Here is a 7500-nt window from a genome sequence, read left to right on the forward strand (position 1 = left end):
ATAAAAAAGAAAAAAAAAAATAAAAAAAAATTAAATAAAAATAAAAATTTTATTAAAAATATTAAAAAGGGGGGGGGAAGTTTTGCGGGGTAAAATCCCGCCTAATGAATGGGAAGTGGGGATAAGGTGTTTCCCCAAAACAAAAAGGGGGCCACCCCCCGGGCAGAACATCTAACTCTTCCATTTATCAAAAACCGCCAGGTTTCTAGGACGGGATAGTTCCCCCCCCTGGCCCCGGTTGGCCTTTTAAAAAAAAAAAGAAAAAAATTTTTAAAAGGGGGAAAAATATAATAGGGGTTTTTTTTTTTTTTGGGCCGGCTCCCAAATTTTCAATTTTTTTTTGGGTTCCGATTTTAAAACCGGGTTTAGGGGGTTTTATTTTAATTTAAAAATTTAAAAAAAAAAATAATTAAAATAATAATAAAAAAAAAATAAAAATAAAATAAAAAAATTATAAAAATAATAACATTTTTAAAAAAAAAATTAAAAAGATAATAAATATAAATCCAAAAATATTTTAAAAATAATAAAATAAAAAAAAAAAAATATAAAAAAAATAAATTTTTTTTATATATACTAATATAATAATAATATAAAAATAAAAATAATCATTATTATTTTTTATTTTTTTAAAAAAATAATAATAAAATTAGATAATGATAAAGAAAATATTTAAAAAATATAAAAAAATAATATAAAATAAAAAAAAAAATATTATAAAAAATTATAATAATGTTAATAACGATGATTATTTTATAATATGAAATTAATAAAAAATAATATAATAATAAAATAATATAATATAAAAAAAAAAAATAAAATAAAAAAATAAACAATAAAATAAAAATATAATATTATAAATATATGTTTTATAAAACAAATATAATAATAATATAAAATAATAAAAATAAAAAATAATAATAAAAATAATTTTTAAAATTTTTAAAATTTAAAAAAAAAAATAAAAATTAAAATTTTTTTATTATTTAAAAATTTTTTTTATTAATTGTTTTTAATTTTTACTTATAATTTAAAAAATATAATATAATATTTATACCTACTAATAATAAAAAAAAAAATATAATAAATTGTTTTTTATTTTAAAAATTTTATTTAAAATAATTTAAAAAATTTTTAATAAATATAAAATTTAAAATAAAAATAATAAATAAATAAAATAATAATAATATTTTAAAAAAAAAAAATTAATAATAATTAAAAATTAAAAAAAATAAAAATAAGAATTTTAAATCGATATTTTCCAAAAAATTTAAAAGGGGTATAAAAAAAATATAAAATTAAAATTTTAAAAAAGTTTTTAAATAATAAATTTTTTTTTTTTTTTGAAAAAATAAAATTTTTAATAGTTTCTATGAAAAAATAATAAAAAATCAAAAACGAAATTTTTTTTTTGGTATTTAAGAGATTTAAAAATTTAAAAATATTTTTTACTGTTATTTATTATTCCCCAAAAAAATTAAAAGTTTTTTTTGAAAGGGAAATTTTCAATTTCATTTTAAGAAAATTAAAAAGGAAAAAAATTTAAAAATAATTTTTCCCTTTAAAAATTTTTTTTTTTGATCGAACAAATTAATTTTTTACAAAAAAAAATATTTCGGGGGAGAAGTTTTAATTTTTATAAAGGTAACCAAAAATTTTTTTTTTAAAAAAAAAAATTTGGTTTTTTTGTATTTATTAGAATTATTTTGAAAATTCTCGAGTGATGCCCGGGGGGGCCTCCGGCCCCTTTGCAAATTCTTTTTGCCCTTTTAAACCCGGGAAAAAAGACTTAGGGAAAATTGAAAGGTTTAAAAGGGCTTTCCTTACATTAAAGGAAAATTTTTTTATTCAAAAAATTTTATCGAAATTTGGGGGGGGGTTTTTTCCCAAAAACTTTTTAAAATTTTTTTCCCAGGATAGATTTTGCTTACCATGTTTCCCATTTGAAAAAAATAAAATTTGTTCAAAAAAAAAAGGGGTTCCCTTGATCAAATTTCCCTTTAATTTTAAATTACTTTTTAAAAAATGCGTGGCCCGGAATTTTTCCCCCCAAGATTATCTGGAAGGGCCCCAATTTTTAAACTTAAAAAAAATAAAAAAAAGGAGTTTTTACGCTTTCCCCTTTTTTTTTAAAAAAGGACTTTTATTTTATTAAAAATTCCTTAACTTTTTAATCATTTTTTCTCAAAAACTTTTTTTTTTTCACACATTTTTCTTTTCACTTTTCTTTAAACACATTTTTAAAAATTTCTTTTAAAAAAAATTTTAAAAACCCCCCACAAAAATAATTTAATAAAATTTTTAAATTTTATTAATATTTTAAAAAAAAAATTAAAGTATTGGGGGGGTAAGGTTTTGAGGTCGGGGTTTCCCTTAGGCAAAATTGGTTAGTAGTGGCGCGGGTTTCCCCTTAAAAAAAACCTTTCCTCCTACACTTTTTAAAAAACCCCAAGTCATCTTTCCCCGCCATAAAAAGAAATTTTTAAAAGGGACCCCCCCCTTTAAAAAAAGGGGATAATATATTTAAAAGGATACAAATGAAAAAATAATTAAAATCCCTTTAAAATATATAATATTAAAAAGAAAAAAAAAAGATATATATTAATTATATAATTAATTAAAAATATATATATATATTTTTTTTTAAAAAAAAAAATTTTTTTTTTTCCCTTTTTTTTTTTTTTTTTTTTTTTTGTTTTTTTTTGTTGTGGTGTGTGGGGTTGTGTGTGTGTTGTGGGGTTGTGTTTTGTTTGGGGTGTGGTGTGTGGGGTTTTTTTTTTTTGTGTGTTGTGGTGGTGTGTGGTTGTGGGTGTGTGTGGTGTGTGTGTGTGTTGGTTTTTTGTGTTGTTTTTTGGTGTGTTTTTTTTTTTTTTTTTTTTATTTGTTTTTTTGGGGTTTTTTTTTTTAATTTTATTTTTTTTTTTGTTTTTTTGTTTAAAAAAAAAAAAAACCCCCCCCCCCAAAAAAACCAAAAAAAATTTGGGGTTTTTTTGATTTTAAATATAAATTTATATATAAAAAAAAAAAAAAAAACCCCCAAAAAACCCCAAAAAAAAAAAAAACCCCCCCCCCCCCCCCCCGAAAAAAAAAAAAAAAAAAAAAAAAAAAAAAAAAAAAAAAATTTTTTAATGTGTGTATTATTAATAATTTTAAAATTATTATTTATATAATTTTTTAATTTTATAATTTTAAAATAATAATATATATATAAAAGTGGGTGGGTTTGTTGTTTTTTTTTTTTTTTTTTTTGTTTTTTTTTTTTTTTTTTTGTGGTGTTTGTTGGTGTTTGGTTTTGTGTGTGTGTGTGTTTTGGGGGGTGTTTTAAAAGACCCCAAGTACTCAACACCAAAACCCCCAAAAAAAAGAAAAAAAAAAAAAAAATAAAAAAAAAAGCCACAAAGAAAAAAAAAAAAAAAAAACAAAAAAAACAAACAAAAAGGTTTTCATAATTTAAATATATTTCAATTAAAAATATATTTTATTTATTAAAAAAATTTTGTTCAAATATTTCGTAGGGAATTTTAATAAATAAAATTAATAATATAAAAAAAAAGGGAAATTTTTTATGGGGGTTTTTTAAAGGGGGTTTTCAATTCCCGTCAACTTTTTGTTTTGGGAAAGGGCTTTTAAAATTTCTAAAAAAAACATTGCAATGTAAACAACGGCAAACGGAAAAGAGAAATGATATAAATTAAACGCTTTGAAAAAAATTAAAAAATTTTTACTTAAAATTCAGGGGCCCTTTTTGTTCTCTTTTTTAACGTCAAAATTTTCTGGGAAATTGATTGTATTTGTTTTTTTTTTGTTTTTTTTTCGGTTTGTTTTTTTTTTGTTGTTTTTATCGTTTTTTTTTCCTGTTTTTGCGGGGTTGTTTTTTTTTTTTGTTAATTTTTTTTTGGGTTTTTGTTTTTGGGGAAGGGAAAATCAAAACCCCCCCCAAAAATTTAAAAAAAAAGGGGAATTTTTTTTTTTATGTTTTTAAAGTAAAAAAATAAAAAAAAATAGATATTTTAAGGGTATGGCGGGGGGCACCCAAAAGATTTTACCCTTTTAATCAGATTAAGGGGAATGATTGTTTTTTTCGCTTTTACTTCAAAATTTTTTCTGCCCGCGAAAATTAAACAAATTTTTTTTTTTTATTTTTTTTCCCCAAATTATCAAAAAACTTTTTGAAAAAGGGGGAAATTAAAAAAAAAAAAATTTAAGCCTTAACCCCCTTATTTTTTTTTCTTTTTTACCAACCTGCTGATACCCACAGGGGGGAACGAACAGAGGGGGCCCGGGGAATTCTTACTAAAAGAAAAAACCCCAAAATTTTTTAAAGTCGGGCGGAAACTAAGGGGGCATTATGCTTTTAAAGGGGCAAAATTTTTAATAATTTTATTTTATTGACGGGGAATTTGTAAAATTTTTTAAAAATTTTGTTTTTTATTTTCCTTTATTCTTTTAAAAAGTTTCCCCTTTTTTTTTTAAATTTTTTGGTTTTTTGATTTAAAAAATACAAAAAGGGGAAAGGCCAAAAAAAACAGGGGGGTTTAAAGGGAAAAAGGGGAGCTAGTGTTTAAATTCATGGTTTTAAAAACCCTTTTGATTTTTGTCTTTTGCTTTTACCAAACCTTTTTTTTTTACAAATTTTTTCCCTCCCCCAGTGCTTGGAGGTTTTTTTTTGGGGAACAAAAACCAAAAAAAATTTTTTCGTTGTTGACTCCCCCCCGGGACCTCCCCTTTTTCAATTTTTTTTCCTACTGGCCCCCAACGTCCAAAAAACAAGGGTTCTGGGTTCGCAGTAAAATTTTTTCTTTTTTTTACACTCGCCCTTTGGTGGTCGATTTTCGCGGGTACCCACACTGCCACAGGTCCCCGGTTCCTTGGGGAAGAGGAGAAACCCGGGTTTTTCCCCTTCCCCCCCGGGGGAGGATTTTAATTTTGAGGTAAACCCAGCCCAGGCATTAAAATGGTAAAATGAATTTTTAAGGTCCCCCCAAAAAATTAAATTGGGTTCAGCTCCTCCCAATTTTTTTTTTTCCTTTGTGATGCAGTCGGTGGGTTTTAAAAAGAAAAAAATTTTTTGGGGTTAAAGCCCAAAAAAAGGGGGGGGGCCCCCCATTTTTAAAAGGTTACAAATTCCGTTTTTAGTCATTTGAAAAAAATTTAAAACAAACTTTTCGGGAAAGGTTTCAAAACCCCTTTTTAAAGGGACAAAAATTTTGAGGGTGTTACCCCCAAAAAAAACACAGAACTACGTTTCATCCCCAAGCCCATACGGATGGGCCCCCCCGTTTGGGGGGTTCCCAATAAAAGTTGGCACAACACGCCCTGCCCCGGTCTTTTATCCAAGGAAATCCCCCTTCCCCGAAACCCAAACCGTGGTAACCGATTCCTGTGCAAAGCGATGCCAACCGGGAAAAATCCCCCTTGCCCCCGGGGGATTTTGAAGAATGGGAACTGAAAGGGCCCGAACCGCGCCCGGTGGCCAAAGGGGGCACAATAGATCCTGAGTGGGGCGATATTTTTGCTTGTTTGGATCCCACACTCCCACACGGCCGTCCGGTTCCGTAAGCTGCGAAAAACCGAGTTTTTCTCAGAAAACCCCCGAGATTTTTCCCCTTCCCCCGACCGAGGGAGGGATTTTGAAGGGGACTTGAAGGTGGGTCACACCCGTCTCGGTCAGTAAAAAACCGGACCCCCTGCAATTCTGAAGGATCCTCCGGGCTAATGAAATTTAGGGGGGATTCAGTCTCCTGGGCCCATTTTCCCCTTCATTCCCTAACCATGCCCCCGGGTGTGCATGTCAGGTGCTGGTACCAGGAGCAGAAACCTTTTAATTTTTGGGGGGCCTTGAAAAAGCCCCCCTTTAAAAAGGAGGCTCCCGGGCCCAATCAGTTCCGAACCATGGGGAATTGACGGGGAACATTCAAGGAAAGCTCGATCAGTGTGGATGCCCGCACGGAAGTCACCCAGAAATACAAAAAAACCTTTTCGGGGACAACCGGGGTTTTGGCAAAAAAACACCTCTTTCACTTGTTTTTTAAAAAACTTAGTGGGTGTCCAGAAAAAAATTTCCCCATGAAGAAAAAAATGAATTTTCCCAACTCAACCCCCTTTTAATGCGGGGTTTTGGGTCCCCAGCATAGGGGGGAAATATTTGGCCGACCAAAATTTGGTGTACCCAAAAAACACTGGTCGTGTGCACCAGGTCTTCTAAACCCCCAAAGAGAGTAACCACCTTAACTCTCCCCCTGCTCTATTTTCCCCTTAAACAGCGGTGGTAACCGAAAATTCCTCCCTGAAAAAACGCAGATTTTCCCCAGACCTGGCCAACCCGTGACCCCCACTCTGCCAAGCTGTGATGTTGCCCCAGAGAGAGGGGGAGGGAAAGGCTGAAGGGCCTACAGTAAACCCTGAAAGGGTTTCACGAGGCTTTGCAAATTTGGTGGCTATCAGAAATGGATGTGCAACCCCTCCCCCAGTCCGGAAAAATGAGGGGCGTCAACAAAAACAGGACCCACAGCCCCCCTTTGCTTACGAGATTTGGGGGGGAGGGTTTGCCCCCCCTTAGCAACTTTCACTACGGAGGGAAATCCCAGAAAGGGTTTCTCTTGGTGGAGAAAAAGGGCCTGCCTCCCCATACCCAAACCTTTAAAACTCCGGGGGAAAAGGGGCGGGGAGTTTTTAGGAAAAAGGTCATGATTCCGTACATATAGGTATCCTGCTGCCCCCCCCATATCGTTCACATCACCAAAACCCATAAAGATGTACACAAAACAACCCACACACACCCCAACAAACAAAACACACACAACACACACCCCACACACACACACAAAAACCCCACACACAACACACAATATGGTGTGTGGGTTTGGGTGTGTGTGAAAAATATGGATAGATGGGACAGAAAAGATATTTTTTAATATAAATACATATAGGGCATAATGTGCATTTGCACACACACACTTTATGTGTGTGTAATATTTTAAAAATTATATATAATAATAGATATAATATTTTATATTTATATTTTAATATTTATATTATTTTATACTTTTGAAGTGTAGCATTTAAATTTAAAAAAAGAAAAGAAAAGGTAAATGAAAATGTTAAAAAAAAATTTATTTTAAAATAGAATTTCACAGAGGGTATTGCAACCGGGTTTTTACTTCCCAAGGACAGGTGGGGTTTCTTAATAGCACCAGGCCCCAATTTTGAGGTTTTGGGGGTAAATTCATTTCTTTTTCTAGTTTATTTATCAATTTTTATGTGGTTGTTTGTAAGATTGTTAGCATTTAAAGGTGTTATTTTTACTTTAAAAATATAGACCCCCGTGGTACAGTTGTTACATTCAATTCTTTTGAAAAGGAAAAATAGTAGAAAAAAAAAAAGACATTTTATTTTTATCAGTTATGGAAAAATAAAAGGGAGGAGCATAAGGTTTTTTTTTCGCCAGAATCCATTGAAGTGTTAAACCAGTAAAAAAAATTCCAAAAAAAGGGCGAAAAC

Source organism: Penaeus monodon, chromosome 3 (genome assembly GCF_015228065.2).
Source record: "Penaeus monodon isolate SGIC_2016 chromosome 3, NSTDA_Pmon_1, whole genome shotgun sequence".
NCBI lineage: Eukaryota > Metazoa > Arthropoda > Malacostraca > Decapoda > Penaeidae > Penaeus > Penaeus monodon.